This window comes from Sceloporus undulatus, chromosome 5, assembly GCF_019175285.1.
Source record: "Sceloporus undulatus isolate JIND9_A2432 ecotype Alabama chromosome 5, SceUnd_v1.1, whole genome shotgun sequence".
NCBI classification, from domain to species: domain Eukaryota; kingdom Metazoa; phylum Chordata; class Lepidosauria; order Squamata; family Phrynosomatidae; genus Sceloporus; species Sceloporus undulatus.
Genome location: NC_056526.1, coordinates 87,400,598 through 87,426,740, shown reverse-complemented (window position 1 = coordinate 87,426,740; position 26,143 = coordinate 87,400,598). Strand labels below are relative to the sequence as shown.

Genomic DNA, 26,143 nt, shown 5'->3' with positions numbered 1-26,143 from the left:
TTGATTTTCTTTTTGTCTGCTTTTTTCACAGTCCAGCTCTCACACCCATACATAGTAACTGGGAATACTATAGCTTGGATAATTCTTACTTTAGTGCTCAGTTGTATATTTTCACACGTTAGGATCTTCTCAAGCTCTTTCATGGCTGCCCTTCCCATTCTTAGTCTTCTTATCTCTTGACTGCAGCCTCCATTCTGGATTATGTTTGAGCCCAGGTACAAGAATTTTCGAATTTTCCTCATTGTCTAATTTTAATTTATGTGGGTCCTTCATGGTCATTATTTTTGTTTTCTCTGTGTTCAGCAGTAGACCTACCTTTCTACTTTCTTCTCTGACCTTCCTTAGTAATTGTTCCAAGTCACTGATGTTTTCTGGTCATCCGGATATCTTAGATTGTTGATGATCCTTCCTCCTATCTTCACTACTTCTGAGTCTAATCCTGCTCTTTGTATGATATTTTCTGCATACAAGTTGAACAAATATGGTGATAAAATGCAATGTTGTCTGAATGCTTTGTTTAGTGACTTAAAACTATTTTTTGCCCAGTCACATAGTGAACTACAAGTTTAGTGATGCTGTTGTGCTCCCTCTGACAGCAGTGGCTGTTGCTGAGATAGCATTGCCAAGAAATGTTTTGGATTGGCTTGCAATTGTACTGTCATGCCAAATGTCACAGATCCAGCATGGCATAGTGGTTAGAGCATTGGACAAGGACTCTGGAAACCTTGGTTCGAATCTTGGCTTGGCCATAGAAACCCACTGGGTGACTTTGGCCAAGTTACACTCTCCAGTCTCGGTGGATGTCAATGGTAAAGCCCTGTTGAACAAATCTTGTCAAGAAAACCCCATGATAGGTTTGCCTTAGGGTCACCATAAGTCAGAAATGACTTGGAGCTGCAGAACAACAACGAATGTCAAATTATCACCTTAAATGAATTGTTAGTTTGGTCTACCTTAAACTTGCTACTTCCTGAACGGCTCAGAACATGGGACTGCTAGGTTCTTGCAGACCATTTGTAACAAATCATCTTTTTAGGTTGGACTGGACCATTTCATGGTGCAGATGAGGAGTATCTCTGTTGAAAATTTTCATGCAATAACAACAATTAAAACTTATTATTATTATTATTATTATTATTATTATTATTATTTCTATTCTGCCTTTTCCCGATAGGGAATCAAGGCGGATGACAACAGGTATTAAAACATCAAACAGTTAAAATTACAATCATGATTAAAAAGGAATAGCATATCCCAAGCCTACCCCATCATTAAAACCCAAAATAAAAACCAATTAAAAAGAGATTAAATAATACAAGTGTTAAAAAGGGGGGAAATCCTGTTAAAGGTTGAGTACAATAGAAAATGAGATCCAGATTCAGTTTCGGTTTGGGGGGGAGAAAGGTGTGTTTTTCACCGGGGAAGGAAGCAGTGGTAATAATATCAATAATATCAGTAATATTCGTAAGGGGAGGGTAAACTAAAAAGGCTAATCTGGAAAAGCCTGCCAGAAGAGAAAACCAAAACCTTTTTGACATGAAAAAACTAGCAAAGAGTAGGAATATTTTTTTTATTTCTCTCTGGCTTTTGTTTATCTAAGTACATTAGCCCCTCACATTCAAACAATTATTCATTCATTCATTCATTCATTTATTTGTTTATTTATTTATTGCATCAGTAGAGGCGAATGAAAGATTTATTATTGATTGTATTGCTTGCAAACAAAACTCCAGTTACTTCTGTGATCACTTGCCAGTTTTCACTTCTGGGTTAGATTTTATTTCAGACAGCCTAGTTTAATTTAAAAAAAACCCTACTATTTTAAAATCCATTTTAATTCTATTCTATTTAAATTCTATTTTAAGTAATTGCAGCAAGGATGTAAACAACAGCCTCTCAATTGTGGTTGATGATTTTCAGTTGTATGTGTGAGGCAGGGTAACTTTGGAAGATGAATCTCTTAAAACAGAGAAGGTTACTTTACAAACCTAACCTCTTCTGTTTCTTGTTGAAACAGAAAATAAGAACCAACAATATTTGAAATGATTTATTGGTACTTTTTCCTCCTTGAAAGAAGGGAAAAAAGCCATTTTTTAAATTTAAATATGATTACTGCTACACCCTGCGGCTGGTATACCTTTGAACACTTACAGGCAGGTAAACTAGATGTATGCATTTATGTTTGTAGTTGTGGTACTATTACCACAATCACAAATGCTTTACTTTGAAAGCTGTGTTGAGTGATGGAAGTCTGTTCTGCTGGTAAACAGGGTGCAACTTAATGAGATTTCCAGACTGCCTCCCACCAGGTTTTTTTTTTAGTGCAATGAGGACTTGTGAGAGGTATCCAGCTTGTGATTTTTGCATGATTGTATGCTTTGACTGAAGCTTTTTCTGTTTTCAGAAATTGTCAGTTTGCTTTTGAGCTTTTGAGGGCTTTTAAAGCACTTATATATCTCCCTTGATTCATCTTGGTCTCCCACTGCCATGCCTTATTTACACAAATATTTCACACACCTTATCCGTGACTGGCAAATCTTGTTAGACATGTGCTCTACAACCAACGCCTTAAATCTGGTGGCATAGACAGCTGCACTAATTTAATGGAAGGGGAAGTGAAGAAATCTATAAAGTGTTTGGCTGGCATTTGCGGAAAGAGATTGGATGCTTTTTCATTAACCTTTAGAGCAGCATCTTGCATAAATTGTGACAATGCTCCCAGATTAAATGGGACAGTAGTCAGATAGTGGAGCCTTCCAATTTGGATTTATTACTCCAACAAATGAATTCTCCTCTAAACTATGGCAGTCAATTCTCTAAAGAATGTCATTTATCTGATTCAGAAAACCAGGCACTCATATGCCATAGGGCAAGGACACTTGACTGCCTTGTCAATCCAAATGTGTTCAAGATATACAGTCAAAGGGGAGTGGAGATGCATCCATTTCTTACAATTACAACATGTTTCACTTGTGTAAACATCCAATTAAAATTAACAGATTTTCCTTATTTTTGTTGTTATTTTTCAGGGTAGCTGCTATCGTAGCCTTCTTCTCCTTTTTTTTAATTTCACCTTCTGCCCAAAGAATGTTACATGGGTATTATCAATGTTGAGGGAATGTTAATTATATTCAAACAGCATTTGCAAAAATCTTAATGAGAAGCTTGTGCTAATTGTATTTTGGCTTGGAAGCATTTGCTTGGATCAACCCAGTATATCAAGGAGTAAAAGGTTTGAGTGGGAATGTTATGTACAAACATTTTTTAAGTCTAGTTATGCTGTCTAGGGATGGACCTTAAGAAAGTAAAGATACAGTCCCATAAGAAAGTACTTGGGAGTAAGCTCAGGTATATTTGGTGGAACTTATTTCTAATAAAACCAATGTGGGATTGTATGTTAAAGAATTAAATGGGAAATATTACCTGGTAAGTGGATTTCAAATGGCAGAATTACCCTCAATACTGTACAGAAATATGTGGTTGTGATGAGCCTTCCTGACCAGCCACACTTTTTGCAAAGACTGATTGGAGCCAGCATCACTCAAAGTCTGGAGTGACTCTCACTCCAGATCATGGGAGAAGTCTTGCAGGGCCAGAAATCCTGCAAGACTTCAGATGAGACTGCACAGGCTCATATATATCTGTACATGTGTTCACCCAGCACCTTTAGACATGTATTCAAGGGATAAGAATGCAGGGAGGAGGTGTCAAACTGGGCTGGCCCCCTGCTGTGGCAAGTATGGAAAGAATGAGGGGATATCCGGCATGAACTAAAGATGGGGGGGGGGAGCCCTGGGATATGTATAGAACCATAGAATCATAGAATCGTAGAGTTGGAAGAGACCACAAGGGCCATCCAGTCCAACCCCCTGCCATGAAGGAAATCTAAATCAAAGCACCCCCGACAGATAGCCATCCAGTCTCTGTTTGAAGACCTCTAAGGAAGGAGACTCCACCACTCTCCCAGGGAGTTTGTATAGAGGATTAATGGACTAGGAAAAGCCTCCAGTCTGCATACAGTGTATCAGGATCAGTGAACTCAGTTCCCAGTAACCAAGAAAAATCTTAATGCAGTAGAAAACAAAAGAGTTTTATTTCAGGTAGTGAGACGGAAGTTACCCATCTGAGGTTTTCCCCAAAATCAAGTTCACATCCAGCCTTTGATCCCAATGAAAGGAACCTTTCAAGTCCCCCTTTCCCTCCTCCCATGTTTATCATTCAATTGCCTTTATGGAAGGGAGGGAAGTATCCCTTTTTTTGAACCAGATCCTCTGGCTGGAAAGGTAGTCATAAACCCATAAACTTTCACCCTGTCACCATTTGCCCCATGTGCTTATTCCCAAACCTAGAGTGCCCACTGGATTACTATAAAATGCCCTTCGATATTCCCCATGTCCATCTGCCCAATAATTCACCAGGTTATCACAGTGTTATAACATTATGTCATCATATCATCATGTTATCATGACAGAATGATGCATGGTTCTGACATTGTGTTGGTGATTTCTCCTCCAGGCAGCCAATCATTTGATCAGGCTGGTTGAAAAGGCCCTGCCCAGATGTTACTTGACAGGTGTGGTGGACAGCTCTTCTGGAACATTTACTGGTCCCAAAACCATGGGGCTCCATGTCCCTATAACCTTAAAACTGCCTACATCTGGTCAGGTTGAGGAAGATATGAACTATGAATGCAACTGATTTGTCACAGTTTTGGCCAGACTGTTAACCCAGAACACATGTCTGGCCCTTTGTGTTGGTGCAACATCTAACCCTGTATTTCTCCCCAAAAAATATCACTGTGGGATTGAGGTATTTGTTGATGAGAAATCACAGGTTAGAGGAGGGTGCTTAAGCCTTTCCCATCTGCCCTCTAGATGTTGTTGCATAGCCAGTGATGGGGAATGATGGGAGTTGCAGTCTGAGAACAGCCAAAAAACTACATGATTCCCACCCCCGTTTAAGGCAAAACTTTCTGAAGTGCTATCAGAGTTTCAGCTGCATTTCCTCTAAGGCACGGTTTTGGTTTGGAGGCATGTAATGTATTTTTAGCGAAGTATGACTCTAATGTAATGTTTACACTCAAGTGAAAAGAGCCCGTGATGCTGCATTCATGCCATGCGTGGTGCTGGAATAGACACTTGCAGTGATCCTGTGGGTGTTTACTCAGCAGGAAGTCTTACTGACTTGGTTCTTAGAAAATTGCATCTTGATCACTGATGTTGTGCAAGAGTTAAAACAAGAAAATTAGAAAGAAGAATTTTGTGAGTTTTCGTGGTCCTCTGTACTAGTCTTGTTGCATCCTGCAGTGTTTTCCTATTGAATCTATATTTATTGTAGAGCATTGTTTTGGTGTTGGTGAGTAATAACTGAACATCAGACCAGAGTGACCTTTAAAAGCCCTGAGTCATTACTGTGGGCAGTTTAACCTGATGTCAACAGATGGGCTTGCATTTGGAATTGTCTGGCATAAATCAGTTTGTGAAGACATTAGGAAAACATTTGTGAGAATTGCACTTCTGGACTCACTCCACATAAAACAGATTCAAAAGAAAGGAGAGCAGTGTTTTCCTGGGTTCACCTGGGAAAATGATACCCCCCCCCTCCAAAAAAGGTTTCTCTTTGTGATTTATCTTTCTTCTTTTTTCACTCAAATTATATAAGCATTCCACGTTAATTACATAAAAATATTCTTAATTATTTTAAAGTTATTCTTTATTAAAACAGACAAGCAATATACGCCTTGTCATTGATTGCATGTAATTGATGTATATACAATATATTATCATCACCACCAGCATCAATAAAACAGAGAATCTCTGGGTGAGGCAGTATCAGGACTATTAGCAGATCCTCCCATAAAACATTATTGTTGATTTACTTTTTTCTGCAAAGGGATGTTGTAGCACCTTGAAGACTAAACAAAAGAAGTTAGTAGCATGAGCTTTTATAGACTTGAGCCTGCTATTGGTTTTGTGGCTTTTGTTGTTTTTGATTACGGTTATGTTCAAGTAGCATCATAGTGACATTTATATAATGTAAAGAGTGGATACATAGTAGTATATGATAGGACATGTTGAAGGGAGAGAAAATAGTGCCTGGTTGGATAGTGGGCAGTTGTGTGGGAGTAGTGCTGGTTCTAGCCATCATCAAAGTCAGTCTCACGGAAAGGAATGGCAAGGGTCTGAGAAGGAAGGGGTCTGAGTGGGCAGAAGCAGATGTGTGAATGTTTTAAACAATGGGCAAATGGAAAGAAAGCCCACAAAACTCCAGAAGGCTGTATTGCTTTCCATATGTTTGTAATCATAGAATCATAATAAATAAATAATAAAATCTTTATTTATAGCCCACCTTTCCGTAGATCAAGGCGGGTTACAACAATAACAGTTACAGAGTAAAAACACAATACACAGTAACAGCAATTATACATTAAAATCACAATAGCAATATCCAACTAGCATAAGATGTTTACAATAAAAATAATAATGGTGAGGGGGAGGAAGGAGGCTACAAAGGGAGAAAGTTAGGGGAGAGCTGTTTGGAACAGGAAGGTTTTTAATTCCTTCCTGAACCGCTCAAGGGAGGTGGCTGAGCGGAGCTCACTGGGAAGCACGTTCCAGAGCAAAGGAGCCAAGATGGAATAGGCTCTACGTGATGTTGTGGCGTATTTAGAATCTGGGACTGTCAGCAAACGCTTCCCAGCCGATCTGAGTGTGCAGGGCGGATTATATGGGGAGAGTTGGAAGAGTTGTATCACATTTTCACTGAATATGCTTGCGTATATAGCACAGATTATTTAAATATCCAGATGATTTGGACAACAACTCCCAAAGTCTCTCCCTACTGACCATGTTGGATGGGGAATAGTAGTCCAAAGGCAGGTCTAAGCTTCCCTGCTCTGGATATGCATAAATGAATACATCAAATCCACACTTAGGGTGCATCTACTCTGAAGAAATAATGCAGTTTGACACCACTTTAAAGTGTTGTACCTCCATCCCATGGAATCCTGGGATTTGTAGTTCTACAAAGTCTTTAGCCTTTTCTGCCAAAGCATGCTGTTGCTCCCAAAACTCTACATTCCAGGATTCTGTAGGATGGAGTTACGGCACTATATCAAACAGCATTATTTCTGTAGTGCAGATGTACCCTTAGACAGCAGGGTACATGCGAAGGATGTTCCATTCCCAGAGCCTGTTATCCATCAGTGACCTTTCAACCTGACCATTAAATATTTATAAAACTGTATGAAGAATTTGTGTTTCCCCCTTCTGTGCCCATCCTATGTAAGTAATGTTGTTTTTGCAGTCTTTCTACAGCACTAGAAACTTTTAGGTGCTTTCTAAATAAATGAAGGCATCATTAATGACTTTCTGTGATGAATTTATCACTTCGGAGGAATTCACAATTTTTAGACTGTTAGCATTCATTTGGTGATGCTGAGATTCACGAATCTGAGGGAATTTCCTGTACAGTAAGATAAAAATATGCATGCAGAGATAAATATAACACAGAGACAGGATACTGAGCAATGCTTGATTGCACAAGGATATAGGAATCTGCCTTATACAGGCCAGACCATTTCTCAATCTCTTCCAGGGGTGAGGGGACCTGTGGCTGTCCACATGTTTTGGACTCCAGCGTCCACAAACATTTAGCATTGGTCATATGGTTGGAGTTGATAGGGAATGAAATCCATCTGGACGACCAAAGGATTATCTCTTGTCCAATATTGTTTTTTGCTGTGACTGCAGATAGCTCTTAGCATCTTAGGTAAGGATTTTCACACATTTATTATTATTATTATTATTAACCTTTATTTATGAAGCGCTGTAAATTTACACAGCGCTGTACATACAATCTTTTTAGTTAGACGGTTCCCTGCCCTCAGGCTTACAATCTAAAAAGACATGACACAGAAGGAGAAGGGAGTGGTGACGGGAAAGGGTAAGAGGTCCAGCAGTTCCTCTCAACCTCCGAGGCCTGGACCAAGGCAGATGGACTGAAGGGAGGGCTGGAGATTTAACTGGAGATGTCAGGGATTGAACCTGGGAATTTAGGAGCAAATGATTTCATAGAGTTCGCCATGACTCCATAGACCATGCAATCCAATCACTGATGTTACACGATCTATTGTACACTGCACTACACTGTTATAGTGCTATTATTCCATTTTAACTGCTCTGGCTGCCTCTGTGGCAATCTGGTGTTTGTAGTTTAGTGAGTCCTAAGAGCTCTCTGACTGAGAATTGTAAATGGCCTTCCCTAAACTGCAAATCCCAGGATTTCACAAGAGGCAGCTTTAGCATTAAAAGTGGAATAATAGTGCTACAACAGTATAGTACAGTGAGTCTGATCCTAACACAGAGAAGATCTATTTCCTTAAACTGCTCAGTGCATATGACAATATTTTCAATGACATCCTATGGTGTTATGAAGTAAATGAAAAATCAGTCTGCTGTAATACACTCTTCATGCTGAAAGAATAACACAAGTACATTGCTGTGTTGCAGCCTCTGGGTCCAGGACCATTTTCTGACTAGGATGATGTCGTGTCAGAGGTCATGGCAGGCTGTGACATCTATGGAAGAAAAGAAGGAGTAATGGCATAATGTTTGACTGTTTTACAATGACTCCGGAGATCAGGGTTCAATTCCCAGCTTGGCCATGAAACCCACTGGGTGACATTGAGTAAGTCATATGCTTGCATCCTCAGGGAAGGCAATGGCAAATCTCTTCTGTACAAATCTTGCCAACCCATAATAGGTTCACCTTAGAGTCACTATAAGTCAGAAATGACTTGAAGGCACACAACAGCAACAATAATGTAAAAGCCTTTGCTCCAACCTTTTGTTGGGTTCAGGAGGTTGAAACTCTGGGACTGTTACCACAGAGGTGGTGAAGCCACTCTCAGTGTGACACATCCTCTTTCTGCAGCTTCTCCAGGTTGTAAGGGGCACATCCAGGTGCTTTACCCTATTCCTAATTGTGGTTTGGCACTGACGCTGCATCTACACGACAGAATTATTGCAATTTGATACCCTTTTAATGGCTATCAAATTCTGGGATCCATAGTTTTGTGAGATATTTAGCCTTCTCTGTCAGAGAGCTCTAATGCCGCAACAAACACAAATCCCAGGATTCCATAGGATGGACCTATGACAATGAAAGTGGCTTCAAACTGTATTAATTCTGCAGTTTGGCAGCAGTCTGAGAGAGCAACTCATAGCTGCTGTGACAGGAGTGGTTATAAAATCATGAATGGATTTTATCACCTTTGTGGTGATGGATCTACCAGTCAATCCTGACAGATTCTGTGAGCTTTTCACTTACAGTAACTCATAATCTTGGTTCTGAATAGCATCACTGATGGAGGTAAGTATGCTGATGAAGTACAGTTTACAAGGCTGATGAAGTGCAGTTAAAATTAACTCCACTGGAAACTCTAGAAAACAGAGAAAGAAGCTGAAATTATCTGATGATCTGACTAAACAGTTATTGATGCAACTACTCCAGTAGATGTATATGAAATGATGCAAAGTCCAGTCATATGGAACAGGATTTAACTAAGAATTAGGTGAACATAATGTGAAAATATCATTATGCTGGCAAGCATGCTATTCTGCAAGATCTATAGCTCTTTCCATAACAGCATAGACATTCCTTTGCCAAATGTATAAGAGTAATCGTAATAAGAACTGGAAATGTTCATTTCCCAATTCAGAGTTATTTAACATATAGTGAACATGTTGACAGAGGATTACATGGAGGGGATGATTTATTCAATCAGACTGATGTTTACATTTTTTACTGTTCGGATCTTTGTTCATCTCAGTGGATTATATGAATGAGATTAGGAAACCAAAGTGCACATGAACTAACTTGGAATTCTTTTAATGTTCTGAGAATATTGCTGGAAAGTAAATGGCCTTGCCAAATCTTCTGTCCTTCAACACCTTACTTAGCTAAAGCTTGTGGGAGCTAGGGAGCAGTAGAAAGTTAAATCTGGTTAAATAGATGTATCTAAGAAATTGTAACAATTAAGAAAGAAAGATATTTAAATGGAAATAATTCCCATTGACTTTAACAGAACTTGCTTCTGAATAGATACACAGTGAGCCCTTGGTATCCACTGGGGTTTGGTTCCAGGACACTCTGTGGATACCAAAATGCAAAGGTGCTCAAGTCCCATTAAATACAGTGGTGTAGTAAAATGATTTCCCTTATATAAAATGGCAAAATCAAAGTTTGCTTTTGGGAATCTATGGCGGGTTACAGACCTACGAAAAGCGGCGGTCTGGCTCCGCCTCCGCTTGCAGCATCTGGGAGCTGCAGCCTTTAAACCGCGCGGCTCCCAGATGCTGCAGAGAAGGAGCGTGGAAATCGCACTCCTTCTCAGGCCCCGGAAGACATGCCACGAGGCGCTAGTTGCGCGCTCACGGCATCATTTCTGGGATGCAGCATGCGGATGCAGCGTGTCCGCTATGTCAAAATGGCGGCGGCCGTGTGGAACGGCCGCTGCCATTTTGTGTGTGTGGAGCGTGTACTAGGGTTAGGAGGGTGCGGAAGCACCGCCCCTTCCTAACCCTAGTACGTGCTCGTCGCGTACTATATGGCGGTTTGTAACCCACCTATATGTTTTTAATAGACTCAAACCATGTGTGCTTGAATCTATGGATAAAGAATCTGTGGATACTGTGGGCCAACTGTATATAGGATTGATTTGTTACTCATATACACATTAACTTATTCTTGAATACATATGCATAAGACTGCACTGTTAATCATTTTAAAACTCATTGGTGGACAGGAAATGCATAACATGTTTCTCAGAGTCACTCATAAAACCCAGTAAATCAAAATAGAGAAAATAGTCCCACAACAAAAATCTGGTTAGTTGGAACATCAGTAGTTCAGAGTAATCAGTAAGGGTTTCTCCATCAATAATTTAAGACACCACAATGCAAGTTTCTATACACAAATTTGGTGCACTAATTGTTGGTTTATTGACCATGCAAGCTCATAATTAGGGATACTCAAGGATTTCATTTGATCTGCATTTTATGTAAGGCAACTCAATTTGCACTCTCTGGACTACTAAATGGATTATAGACATCATTCAGGTTTTCAGACCTCTCTAAATTTTGTAATATAGCTCTGGGTTCAAAAGACTATCAAAATGTGTATAAAATCTATATGAGGGATTAAAATGTCTCCAAAAATGCCTGTTTTAAGGTACAGTTCATAGTTTTCCAGATAAAATATATAATAAAACTGTCAAAATGTTGAAAAATAATGCAGTTTTGCTTTGTTTCAGTTACAAATTGATGTTGAAATTGACATATGAAATGGACATAGTGAAAGCTGACCAGACCCCAAAGCCATCCATCCTTACACACAATCTTATTTACATTTCCAAAGAAATAGCACTAAGTCTGTAATAGCATTTAACCATTATGAAAGGAACAAATAACAACTGAGAATGTCAGCAATACCAGTAATTTAGCACAGTGTTCTGTGTTACTGACATGTGAGATCCTATCAGGAAGGAAAGTCTCATCTCCTGTTTGTTACCACCTTCTGGGTACAAGGAGTTTCCATTGCAGAGGTTGTACCAAACCTTGCCATAGAAAAGCAGCTACTTTCTGCTCTTCTTCTTGTCTATTCTTCTGTCATAGAGCAGCAGAGGGGGGATGCTGGGCCCAAAATGGGCATCTCTTGTGCCCCAGATGCAGCCTAGAGAGTGTTGGGGATCATTTGGGGCAAAATTTTATATCTTATTTATGTGTTCAGCAGGAGGTGGACTTTCATCTAACCTCTAAGTGCCCTAATTTAACACTCCTGATTCATTGTCTGCCATATCACCTTTTCAGTGACCTTTAAAAAGTACTAGTTTCTTCCTCTTCCTTCCACTTTCTCTTTTTGTCCTTGGCTTATTTCAACTGTTGCAAATTGAGTACAGAGTGCAAAAGTAGTTACTGTATGTGCTTCAGAGTGCAAAAGCTAATAATGGTTTCCACTCAATTCACTCAGTGGGGGAAAAAGGGAGTGGAAGGAGATGAGGGGAGAAGAGGGGAAGAAGGAGAAGCTAGCAGAGGAAGGGGGAATAATTTAACCCTGTCCAGTAGAGTCAGGCAAAAGCAAACTGCTGCAGCCTCTTGTGTGATCTTCCTCATTAATAACCTTTGCCATCTTTCCCACAGTTTAATGTTGCCTGGTCACACATGTCCTGGTCTTCTTCTGTGAAATGTTCCTTCAAGGGTCACTGGAAGGCTATGCAGCCCACATAACATTGATAGTTGCTCTTAATTTATTACTTTATTAGTCATCCATAGAAGAATAATTTTGTTGCTGTCTGTCTTATATTCAGAGTCAGTACTACTGTGAATCAGAGTGAGGTTGCTGGTTAAGGCAAGAGAAATTTAGTGTCATGAAAGTGTTATTATTGTTGTAGGATGATATCATCATCATCATCATCATCATCATCATCATCATCCTCATCCTCATATACAGACAAAACACTATGGCTGTCTCTGAATACTGTTATTTTTAAATGAGTGGAGCATGCCATATGCTGGCATGGCCTGGGCAGCAAAATGTCTTGAGAGGTTGCTATCTGTACTACCCCAGATTCAGGAGATTCTATGTCTCTTTTAGTGTGCCTTTTTCATGCTTTTTCCTGAGAGCTGCCACAAACTGCTTATATATGACAATGCACAGCAGAATGGATAATATCGCCAATTTTAAATATAAAATGCACCAGAAGAAAAATGAAAGTGGGCTGAACCCTTCCCTTTTGAGGACAACTATTTAAACAAGAGAAGAGATTGCATACAGAGGCTGTCATTTCTAATCCCAGTAATCTGCAAATCCCTGAAGTTATAATATATATCTGAGGTATAGACGAGTGCATATTTCAGACATAATCATTGCTTGGTTTATTTATTATCTGCTTTTTCTACTATACATCAAAGAAAATGAGAACATCTCCCAGGAGGGGGAGGCATGAGGGATCTTGGGTATGGGGCCACAGTGGTCTATAAGGCATCAAAATCTGCTCAGTGTTCAAGTGCCATAAGCATGGGGACCTCTGTGATGATGATACACATCACTAGGGGCAATCCTCCCATCACTCACAATCTAAATCCTCTGAGAAATTGGCCTGGAGAGGGGAAATGATCAACAGTTTGCTGTTTGATTATTGGATTCTGCCCTATGACATGTCCAAAAAAACCTTGTAAACTATAGACTAAAACATAACTTAAAATACACATCAGTTTAAAAACACAAATAAGATATACACATATTAAAACAATCCCCATTTAAAATCCATCATTTAAAATTCACAGTTTTTAAATCATCTGGATAAGGCTGCTGGAAGAGATTGGTCTTTAATGTTGTTTTGAATTCAGATGGCATATTCAGTTCTGGAATGTCTTCTGGCAGATCATTCCATAGTCTAGAAGTAGCTGAAGAAAAAAAACAGGATGCAGTATGTAATTCTTTACAGTTTCTTCTTGAAGGATTCAATACGTAGTTTCATCCATTTTATTTTTGCTGTGAGAGAGTCTTCAAAAATGGTGCAGCTTTCATAGCCAATTTTTTTTTATGCAGGATCTATTCCATGCAACATTCACATGTAGTTGTTTTGCACAGAAAACAGCACGTTGTGCGCAGCAAGTGACTTTTTCTGTACCAATGCCATTTCCTAGGCAAATCTACCATATGTGAATTTGACACAGAATAAGTCTCAATTGCAGCATTATCTGTGCAGAAAACAGCATTTTGGCACAGAACACCCTCTTTTTTCTGCACTGAAAATGTTTTCTGTGCAAAGTGACGGTGTGCAAATATTATGTAAAATAAGTCCCAAACTGCAAAATTCTCATCAGTTCAGGATTCTTCTTGTTAGGGTCTCTTGACATTCAAAAACTTATTTTATTTACTCCCCCCCCCCCCATTACTATTTCCACCCGTAATATTGAAGCCACTATTCTGCCTTTTGGAAAGTCCAGGGACTGCACAGAAAATAATAATAATAGTAGTAGTAGTAGTAGTAGTAGTAAAACAATGAGTTCTTCCTAATCTTGTACTCTGTTCATCTTATTAGCACTGAATTTATCATTTCTGGAGGCAGGTTTATTAGGGAGTCAGTCATTGAATTTTAACAGTAATAAAATGTTTACAAAGCAGACAGTGTACAACTGAACTTGATATTATGACAGCAAACTGAGTTCAGGAAATAGTTTCTGTCCTGTTCTCCCATACAGGGCCTCAAACATTAAGTGTTACACAACTACAAAACCTCTTAGTTATAATTTTCTTTCAGGTTCAGCCAAGTATTTCCCAATACAAAATATGGTGTTGAGGGAATGGTTTGTGAGGTACAAAATGTTCCCCAAACCCAATATGTATCTTAATTTCATCTCTGTTTCACAAAGTTTGCCAGAACCTATGTCTGGATACCAGCTGCATCTGCACTGTAGAAACAATCCAGTTTGACACCACTTTAACTGCCATGGCTCAATGCTATGGAATTATGGGGAATGTAGTTTGCGAGACATTTAGCCTTCTCTGTTGGACAACCTTCTTTGTCAGTCTCTGGTGACATAACAAACTACAGTTCCCAGAATTTCATAGCATTGAGCCATGGCCGTTAAAGTGGTGGATTGGATTATTTCTGCAATGTGTATGCTGCCATAGAGTACTTTATTGATGTGATTTTATCAGTGCCAGAGTGATAAATTGTAGCATGCATCACCATATTCCATACCCGCCTTGGAGAGCCAAGAAAGGAGGCAGCTATATTCTAGCACTTTTTACCTCTAGCAGAAGCTATTGTTTGTTAAAAAATTGTTCTTAATTGTCCATTTCAAAAGAAATTTTGAAGATGCTGAAAAAATTCATATTTACCTCCAGCTCTTCCAAAAACTAGGAGGACTGCTGATAAGCTCAGCTGGAATAAGAGTGTCTTAGGAAAGAACTCCACTACCTCACTGTATTTTTAAAATTATGGTTAGCCAGCATGGCAATTTTGTTCAAAGAGAGAAATTGCAAATAAAATAATAATAACCTGCCACCCTTTCTGCTGTTTTACTGTAAAAGAGAGGGATTTGCTCAGATGTCTACACAAGAACCAACTCTTCAAATCTTATCGTTCCACGCTGGACAGTTCTAAGAACAAGGCAACTTGCCTGGCATTATGTAAGCAGATAGAAAATGTCCATGGTCTTCTATATATGCTAGAAGAAAGGCAAACACGATATTAAAGGGATGAAAATCTTCATTTATTTTGTATTTTCAAAAGTTTGTTTCCCATTGATACAGATTAGAAATATTTTTTGCAAACTGAAGATAATTTTCATATTTGGGGACTTTGGGGAGAAAAATGCATACATGCATACCTCTAACGTTTTTACACTGACAATTTTTGAATGCATGAATCAATTTTTCATAAATAAATAAATAAATAAATGATCCTGAAATGAAAGGTGGAAGAACTGAGCAATGGACACCATTTTACTATACCATGGTATTTAATGGGACCTGAGCATCCATGGATTTTAGTATCCCCAGGAGGTCCTGAAACCAAACTCCAGTAGAGAGGTCCACTGTATTCACAGCCCCCCCCCCCCAAAAAAAAAGCAAACATTGATTTTGCCATTTTATATGAAGGACACAATTTTACTATGCCATTGTATATACTACGACCTGAGCATCCACAGATTTTGGCATCCACAGGGGGTCTTGGAACCAAACCCCAGCAGATGCTGAGAGCCCACTGTATCTGGCCAGTTTTGGGGTGAAAAACTACCCAAAAATCACTTGCAGAGAAATGTCTTAAAAATTATTGGTGAGTGGCTTTGGGACTCAGAAGCTGCTTGCAGCCCACAAGCTACATTTTATCCACTGCTGATCTCTACATTGGTAAATTTGGAGCATCTCCTCATTTGAAAGCACAAATGAAAGCAGGTTCCAGATTCACAGTCTGTAAGGAACAGGCTGCAGGGTTTTCCCTCAGTGATAAAATCAAGAAAAAAGGCTTGGATCCAGAATTGTTTATTAACAACTTGCACCATTGCTCTCAATAGACCTACTCCAACCATGACTAAATTTGGAACTAATGGAAATGATTTTGAAATCTACTTCGTAATCTCAGGAAATTCCAGATGAAATATTGCATATTCAAGTATGAAAAAGGTCAATGTGTCTCCCTAACGTCACATTTCAAGCTCAAGGATTGTGTAGGCATCTTTTTTTTTTAAGAATGACCATACAGTACTGCTAAGTCATTGTTGTTTATGAAGCCAAATCAATTACATTTTCTTGCTATGATTTCATTATATTCTGTCAGTGGTGCAGTGATACAGTTCTGTGAATAGCTCAAATAAAGTGGTCTCCTTCATTATGCAATATACTCTATTTGAGATTAGTTGAATACAGTCTGAAATGTCATGTTAATAGGATGTTAATAGAATTAAGAGCCTTTTCACACTACACAGTTCAACCTCACATGAACCGCTATCCTATGGAATCCTAGGATTTGCAGTTTAGGGAGGGCTTTTTAGAGTTCTGAACCAGAGAGCTCCAGCACTTCACCCACATTTCCACAGGGTACTGCAATGGCATTTAAAGTGGAATTATGGTGCTATAATTGTGTACTGTGAAAGCTTAATTGTCAGTTGGTTTCCAAGCCCAGCTCAACATGGTGACCGTGCATTTACACTTTAAAGAGCTTGGGCCTTATAACTCTGGGAATACCTCTATAATTACCATAAGATTCAGCAAGGTTCCAGAGATAATTTTGTAATGTTTATTCCATGTGTTCAGATGTCTATTTATTGTCTCTTAAGTCATTTACTGGATCTTCGGCAGACAGAACTTATTGGAGTAAATCTAATTGTTGGTCCCAACTGGAATAGATTCACAGAATGAATGGGATTTATAAGTTCTCACTCAGCAAGCCATTTGATGTTTCTATTCTAGCTGGAAATACAATTGGACTTCACTCCTTGTTACTGCATATTTGTCCATTACCTGCTTGAGAAGGCCTGCTTCCTAAAGTAGATTTTAATGTTCAATTGAGGGAAGGATCAATTTCTTTATCTAGTTTCAATATGTTTGTGAAATTATTTGAAATCTTTTGGTTTCCTTTTGATTGCACTGATGGTTTTCATGCCTAATTTATAGATTTAAGTAATGCCAAACTACTATTTATTTATTCATTGAGTTTATATCCCAACTCTCTCATGGGATGGGATCCAAGGCAGTTTTCAGAAGTTTAAAACATGATTAAATTAAAATCTTATTTTATAAAATTTAAAAAAACAATTAAATAACAATATATTAAAAAGAGTGGTTAAAAGAATTAGAAACACATTTAAAACATAATTGGTAATAATAGAGGCTTTTTTAAAGAAATAAAATATTATTTATTCATAATTCACCCTTCTTCCTAGTACGGTACGCTTCAATCTGGAGCCCTTAGGAGGAGTTAGACTACAATTTCCATCCTGTCCAACCAGTGTAGCCATGTCAGAATTGGACTCCAAAATTTTAGAAAGCCTCAGGTTGGGGTAAAGCTACTCTGTGCTTTCAGGGTAATATAAATATAGCATAAAATATTTCACCATGCAATAAAATAATTGATCTCTGGCATGAAGGGGATTTGCAATGGGGGTCCATTTTTCTGCTTATTACACCAGAGACCACTAATGGGAAGAATGCGTGGGAACATTAGGCAGTTGCTTCTTGATCCATAAGGGAATGGATGCCTGTTGATCCCAGTGGCTGCTTACTAGTAAGTGGGTTTGGGGGTGGGTTAGCTGGAATCCACTATGTATCACCATAGCTATGGTGCTATGTCATTATGGCCACAGAGGATTATGCCAAGTTATATTACCTCCAATCAAATTTCAGTAGAGAGGGCATTCCAGATACTGGGTATCACTTTAGCTAAGGCCCTCTACCTAGTTCTTACACAAGTTCTTGCCCAAGAAATAACATTAAAAGAAACATTTTAAAAAACAACAAGCTTAGATATTAAGGAAGTACAAATCAAACTGTGGAAATAAGGAAAGTACAATATAAACATTAAGGAACAGTTAAGTCAGAATAGTAACATTATGTAATAGTTACCACAGACATCAGTTTGAGATATTGGATGCCTGTTGTTTATTTTTGCTTTATCTTTGTGTAAATGAATCCCAAACACTTGCTATGATAAGGAAATTGCCATTGCATGATACTATCTGGAAAGCTTATACAGTATAAGGGACGGGGAGGGAACTAGCATGGAGTTTACAGTTGGAAACTAAAACCATAATGATCATCTGCACAGGCCATTTGTTTTAAGGTAACCAAATTACACGTGGTTATTGGATCTAATTTTAGATCCATCCAGGAAACAAATCTGGAATACCGGTCTCTCTAGGGCTATACACAATATCGCTCCCAAGCGTCCTCTCAGGCCCGCCTCCAAGCGTAAGCCCTGGTATACGGAAGATCTCCGGGCAAGGAAGCGGGAACTGCGACGGCTAGAGTGCCGTTGGCGGAAACACCTTTGCTTAGACGACAAGGCTCTCCTAGACCAACTGTTAGAGGACTACGGAGAGGCGATACGAGCAGCTAAGAACTCGTTCTATGGTGCTCGTGTCGCATCCGCGGAGTCGCGTCCAGCAGAGTTGTTCAGGGTGGTCAGGGAGCTAACTCAGCTCTCTCCTGCCCCGAACCAGATCCTTGAACCTTCTAAGGCCTGCTGCGACCAATTTAATAACTTCTTCGCAGATAAAACCTCTCGGATAAGCGAAGGTCTTAACGCCGACATTCAAGCAGAACCTAGGGTAGAGGCGTCCAGAGCCTCCGTGGACTCTATTAAACTGGATCGGTTTGAGTTGGTAAGTACTGATGATGTGGACAAGATCCTCGGAAGTGTTCGGAAGACAACTTGCTCTCTCGATCCCTGTCCCTCATGGCTAGCGGCCCAGGGGGGACCGGCGGTAACTTTATTGTTACGCCGGATTATTAATACATCTTTGAGGGAAGGGCAATTTCCATCTGATCTAAAATTGGCCATAGTAAAACCTTTATTAAAAAAGCCCTCCCTCGACCCCCTGGTACATAATAATTATCGGCCAGTCTCGCTGCTGCCATTTTTGGGGAAGGTGATCGAGAGGGCGGTTGCAATCCAGCTTCAGGCGGTCTTGGATGAAACGGATTATCTGGACCCATTTCAAACTGGCTTCCGGGCGGGTCACGGGGTTGAGACGGCCATGGTCGCCTTGGTCGATGACCTCCATCTGGGCATCGACAGGGGAAGCGTGTCCCTGTTGGTGCTCTTGGACATCTCAGTGGATTTCGATACCATAGACCATGGTATCCTTCTGGGGCGCCTGGCAGAGGTGGGAATCGGGGGCACTGCACTCCAGTGGTTCCGGTCCTACCTCTCTGGGAGGTCCCAGATGGTGCAGCTGGGAGATGTGTGCTCCGATGAGAGGCCCCTTAAAACTGGGGTCCCTCAAGGAGCCATTCTGTCTCCCATGCTATTTAACATTTACATGAAACCGCTGGGAGAGATCATCCGGAGACATGGGGCGCGGGGTTATCAGTACGCTGATGACACCCAAATAGTCTTCTCTATGTCTCCGACTGATGCAGTGACTGAAGATGGCGTCTCTCCTCTCGTGGCGTGCCTGGAGTCAGTAATGGGCTGGATGAGGGAAAACCGACTCAAATTGAATCCAGAGAAAACGGAGGTACTGGTAATAGGTTCCCCTGGTCCAGGAATGGCGGTAGTTCCACCTGTCCTGAACGGGGTCACGCTCCCTGTGAAGGACTCCGTGCACAGTCTGGGGGTGCTTCTTGACTCGTCGTTTCACCTGACTGCTCAGGTGAATGCGACGGTCAAGAACACCTGTTATCAGCTTCGGCTCATTCGCCAGCTGTGCCCATACCTGGCCCAGAGGGACCTTGAAACGGTAGTACATGCTCTGGTAACCTCGAGATTGGATTTCTGCAACGCACTCTACATGGGGCAACCCTTATACCAAACCCGGAAGCTACAAATGGTACAGAATATGGCAGCCAGGCTGGTCACTGGAACTTCCAGGGCCAGCCATATTACACCGATGCTTAAAGACTTGCATTGGCTGCCTATTCGCTTCCGGGCACAATATAAGGTGTTGGTAATGACCTATAAAGCCCTAAATGGCTTGGGCCCAGGATACCTGAAGGACCGCCTCTCCCCGTACATTCCGTCCCGCACCCTCAGAACATCTGGGCAGCAATTACTTAGGGTGCCAGGGGCTAGGTTGACCTCTACCACGAGGAAGACTTTTTCCATCGCCGCCCCGGCCCTTTGGAACACGCTGCCCACAGAGCTCCGCTCGGCCACCTCCCTGGCCCAATTTAGAAAGGACCTAAAAACCTTTCTATTTCAGATGGCATTCCCCGACTAAAGTCCAGTGGGCCTCCCTTCCTCTTCTGTGGCAAAGAGGACTGGCTAACGGGGGTTTTATTCTGTTTTATTTTGCTGCTGTGTAATTGTTTTAACCTGAATGTATATGTTGTGTTTTATTGATATTTGCTGTGAACCGCCCTGATCTATGGAAGGGCGGTATAAAAATAAAAATTTTATTATTATTATTTATTAAAATACAAAGTTTGTGACATGTCAGCACTTGCCAAAATCTGGCCAGCAAGCAACACTGAAGTACAGTATAGAGATGTGAGATTGCTAACAGTGATTAATTCACTGAACTTGCGTGTGAGGGTTTTGAGAATATTGAAAACAAGATTCACATTATAGATCTGAAGTATCACTAGATCCTGAAACTCTTATTTTCAGCACTTGCTTGGCCACACTATACTAGTATCATGATTGTTTCCACAGAAGTGTGTTTGCTGGTCCCTTACCATTTCAGTAAGGTCTTTGACAAGGTCTCCCATGGTATTCTTGCAAATAAGCTAGTAAAATGAGGGCTACACAATACAATTATTAGATAGGTTTGCAATTGGTTGACAAGCTGAACACAAACAGTACTCAACAATGGCTCCTCTTCATCTTGGAGAGAAGTGACCAGTGGGACCCCACAGGGTTCTGTCCTGGGCCCAGTGCTATTCAACAACATTATCAGTGACTTGGATGAAGGAATAGAGGGCATGCTTATCAAATTTGCAGATGACACCAAATTAGGAGGAGTTGCTAATACCCCAGAGAACAGGATCAAAATTCACAATGACCACTATAGACAAGAAACCCGGGCCAAAACTAACAAAATGAACTTCAATAGGGAAAAATGTAAGATACAGAACTTAGGTAGGAAAAATGAAATACATAGATATAGGATGTGGGACACCTGGCTTAATGAGACTACATGTGAAAGGGATCTAGGAGTATAGTATAGTGTCTAGATCGAGAGAAGTAATAGTGCCACTCTATTCTGCTTTAGTCAGGCCTCATCTGGAATATGGTGTCCAGTTCTGGGTACCACAATTCAAAAAGGATGTTGACAAATGGAAGCGTGTCCAGAGGATGGTGACCAAAATGGTGGAAGGTGTGGAAACCATGCCTTATGAAGAAAGACATAGGGAGCTAGGTATGTTTAGCCTGGAAAAGTGATGGTTAAGAGGTGATATGATAGCCCTGTTTAAGTATTTGAAGGGGTGTCACATTAAGGATGGAGCAAGCTTGTTTTCTGCTGCTCCAGAGACTAGAACACAAAACAATAAATGCAAGCTACAGGAAAAGAGATTCTACCTCAACATTAGGAGGAACTTCGTGACAGTAAGAGCTGCGAGACAGTGGAACACACTCCCCTGGATGGTGGTGGATTCTCCTTCCTTGGAGGTCTTTAAACAGCGGCTGGATGTCCATTTGTCAAGGATGCTTTGATTGTGAGTTCTTGCATGGCAGGCGGTTGGATTGGTTGGCCCTTCCACTTCTATGATTCTATGATTCATTACAGGATGTGGGAATTGCCCAGCCTCTCCTTCTGTGATATTGCACTGGATTGTATCCATATTCCATTTTACTACTTTCAGCTCTACTCAGCCATTTTACTGAAATGGGAAACAAATGAATAAACAATATATTGTGCCCAAAATGTTGGTGTTTTGCACAAGTTAATTTTGTATTAAAAAAATCTCACCCTTTTGATTTGGTGTCTTGATCTGTTGAGACATCCCTTTTCATGAAGGAGACATTTTTAGTGACTATTCCTTACATCTGTACCAAAAACAAAGGGAAGCTTACTTTTTAAGATTTGCAGATTGCAAAATACAGCTTGAACTTAAGTATTTTGGCTGCTTCTCTATTTAAACCACAGACGAGGAGGGACCTCCTTCATCTATTTTCCACTTGCCCTTGTGTTAATTTTACAGAGAAAAGTGGCTAAAAATACAGGAACATGCTATTTAAATTGAGACCCGTGGCTATGTATTTCTGTTCAAATGCCCTTCACAAGTATTTACAGCCTATAATGTTTCCATTTTCTTTTAAAATGGGGAAAAAAGATGTAATGAAGAGAAATGTTTGAAACAAAACAGCAGAACAATGGGTGTGTTTTCAGTTAACAAAGTCAACAGGAATCTGGAAGTTGAGTATTCTGGAATGCTTCAAGTATTACAGCTACCCCAAGGAAGGGCCAAAACACTTATGAGCTAGGTAAACATATGGTGCTGTGTAGCAGTTAAAATCCCCCCAGCATATTATCCACTTGGGTTTGTTTGTTTGCTTTACGTCAAACTTTCCCAACTGGTGGTTGCACTAGAATCACCTCTGGACATTTCGTAAACCAGTGGCATGGGGTCATTTGTCATCCAACACATCTGGAGGGTACCAGCAATTTGAGGAAGGTAGTGGTTCGAGTGCTGGACTATGACTTTGGAGGCCAGGGTTGAAAGTCCAGTTTGACCACTGGGCAAGTAACATGCTGTCAGTCTCAGAGGAAGGCAATGGCAAACCTCCTCTGAACAAATCTTGCCAAGAAAACCCGATGATAGGTTTGCCGCAGGGTTGCCATAAATTGGAAATGACTTGAAAGCGCACAACAGCAACAGCCTTCAAATCATCACACGCCAGTGAGTCTCCAATCAGTATTGTAGGAAAAGTTTTAGAAAGCAGTGGATCCACATCTATCCACTGTATAAGAATGCACAGCGATATACAAATCTAAGACTGCAGAACGAAAGAAGGTAGAGTTTTGCCATGACCAAGGTTTTACAAATGCTGGTATTCTGTTTCTAAAAGTGGAATTTGGGCATCATCCTGAAAAGGAAACCAGGTGTTTGCAAAAGGAGGGAACTGATGCTGTTTTAAGAACTGATATAGTGAAGGATAGACAAGCTAAGAATTCACACATCTGTCAGTTTTGCTGTCTATGTCATTAGATTTTTAAAACTTGTGTTTATTCCTATCTTATATATGAAGATATCTTAAAATGCTTCTAAGTTCTAATCCAAAAATCAACAGGTCAAATCTCCCAACCATTTGCACTGGTCAAAATGTCCTAGTTAGTCCTCCTTTTTCACCCACTCAGTTAACAGAGTAAGAACTACTTGTGCGCTTTGAATTCAGTATGCACCAGTGGAACTAAATTGAGGATGGAATGAGAAAGTTGTAATAGGTGAACACAACTGGGACATTTTAAGAGCAACTGTAAAAGTGAGACATAATTAGAACTGTTGGAGGGTATTGAAATTAGTATTGATGCAAAGCTTGTAAAAATGGCTCTTTGGACTATAACTTGCAGAAATCTCCCAGTTACCATGACTGTTGTCCATATTGGCAGGGGAATACAGGGAAATGTATTCTAAGGGCCCAAACAGACAGGCCAAAATAAAGCTGCTTCGGGCCACTTTGGAGGTATCTGTTTTAAATGACACATGCATTTTAAGAGGCCAAAAGCTGCACCAAAGCTGTGCTCCAGTCCTTAGCACTGGAGCATGGCTTTGGCGCAGCTTCCAGCCTCTTTGGACACATGCAGCATTTAAACAGCATGCCTCCAAAGTGACCTGAAGCAGCTTTATTTTGGCCTGTCTGTTCGGGCCCTAAAGTAGCTTTCCTTTTCTTTGTGCTGTAGTGGTAACTGCAAACAGGCCACATGTTTCAAACCATATGTATTAACACTACAAGGCAAAGCAGAATGGGAAATTAGGAAAAAAGTTTTCAATTTCTCCAACTGAAGGCAATACAAACTCTCATTACCTTAAATGTCAGTGGAAAAGCAGGGTCACAAGAAGAGAAAGACACAGCGAGATACTTTTCTTCTATTAAAACCAATGAGATTTTTTTACTCTGGAACAGAAGGGGCTAATGTGCTTGCAAATAGCATCCTAAAACAACAAGCAATGTCCTTTATGACATACATCTGACTTTTCCAGACAATGTTTTAAATTGTTCCTTGCTTTTGTACATTGTTATTCTGCTTTATTTTTCTACTGAAAATGGCAGTTCCTGACTGTATTCACCTTGCTGTTCAGGTCTTGGTCTATACTGGCCATGCCAACATCTCGTCATGAAGCTTTTTATCCTGATAAACTTACTGAAACTTTTATTATTTTTATTATTATTTTCTGGTTTCCAGAACAGAATTTCTTAAGACTTTGTTCATCAGGAGAACAGCTGTCTCCCATATGGGTTAGACATAAAATTGGCTTCTTCATCCCCATCTGATTTAAATGTACAGATCTGTGCTGGCCAAGACTTCAGTCTTGTTCTGAACACTGAGGGAAAAGAGGAGTTTATAAGACTACATAAAGGGTGGTTTAGAAGAAATGTTTGCATTATTTCTGGAATTTGTCTTAGGAAGCTCTGACATTTAAAAAATGGTTAGCAAGTGACAGTTAATGAAACATTGGGTCTATTCAGTATTTGAATGTCAACTATAACAGCTAAGAATAATATGACATGAAGTTAAACTTGCAAAGTAATTGGTTACTTCCAACTTCTCACAGATAACTCATAACTTTACAAGAATTGCTATTTTGTGGTATAATTGTAACATTTAGCTACTTTTGTAATTAAAGAAATAAAGGGTGCATCTGCACTGCAAAATTAATACAGTTTGATGCCACATTAACTGCCATGGCTCCATCCTACAGAATTTTGGGAACTGTTGTTTGTTGTGGCACCAAAGCTCTCTCACAAAGATGGATAAATATCTTACAAAACTACAAATCCAAGAATTCCATAAAATTGAGCCATAACAGTTAAAGCTGTGTCAGACTGCAGTTATTTTTGCAGTGCAGATGCAACCATAGTCTGACTATATGGTGGAGGAGAAATAGCACATGGTTTATGTGTTTGCTTGTGTGATACCTCCTGCTTTATGGGTTTTGCTGTAAGAACAAGGTGGACAGGAACAGTATGTATTTTGTACCAAATGCCAGTGGTTGATAGCATTCAAATGTTATTTATAAAGTAACTATGCCAGCTAGTTTTCAAAAATGGGAACATATCTTTTTCATCCCTGCCCACTGCAAATTGCTGGAGCGTACTGCCCACTACACAATTATAATGCAATTACAGGGATACCGCAATTAATGAACTTTGTGTGTTCCTGGGGATTACTTCTTTAATATAAACTTTGGTACCAGAAATAACACGGAAAGAATAGGGATAGGTTCCTACACCACAAAAAGTACAGCAGCTTGAACATTTGGTAAACTTTTTGTTCAAAATGAAAGACACGAATATGTGAAATTAAATAACCAGGGCAGGTAAGCTTTGCATGGATAAACAAAAGCATTCTAAACCTTATAGAAACCACTTCAATGATTTTTTTTTAATTGCATAGATCCAGTCACTTGCCCAGCAGAATGGTCTGAGGGATTATTTTCTTCTTTCACTTGTCACCAATTTTCCAATAATTTCCATTCTGGTGGCCAGACTTAGGGATCCATGATTTTTTAATACAGTGGGTGTGGGATGCTGTTGAGGCTTATCTGATATCCCATTTTCTCTGTTTATTGTTCACACATGCTTGGTAAGGGGTACAAAGCCAGTTTACCTTGCTTTGCCAGACACATATTACCAAAGTTGGATTGTTTAGAATCCTGCTCTTTCACCACTCATACTTCATTATGTTGTTTAGTACAGATTTACTTCTGCAACACAACACTAAAAGTTTGTGTTTCTTTTGTCCTC

At 39.9% G+C, this 26,143-nt stretch overlaps 1 protein-coding gene across 8 annotated transcripts in view; it reads left to right on the top strand.

Moving 5' to 3' along the window:
* HGF (hepatocyte growth factor) overlaps positions 1 to 26,143 on the top strand; it is a 218,939-nt gene that overhangs the window by 93,830 nt on the left and 98,966 nt on the right. The window contains exon 1 of one of the 8 annotated variants that reach the window (XM_042466634.1): positions 7,720 to 7,770. The exons of the other annotated variants lie outside the window; for them this stretch is intronic. The gene's annotated coding sequence lies outside the window, so the exon portion shown is untranslated. Of the gene's footprint in view, positions 1 to 7,719; positions 7,771 to 26,143 lie in introns of those variants that run through there. 8 annotated transcript variants of the gene reach the window in all.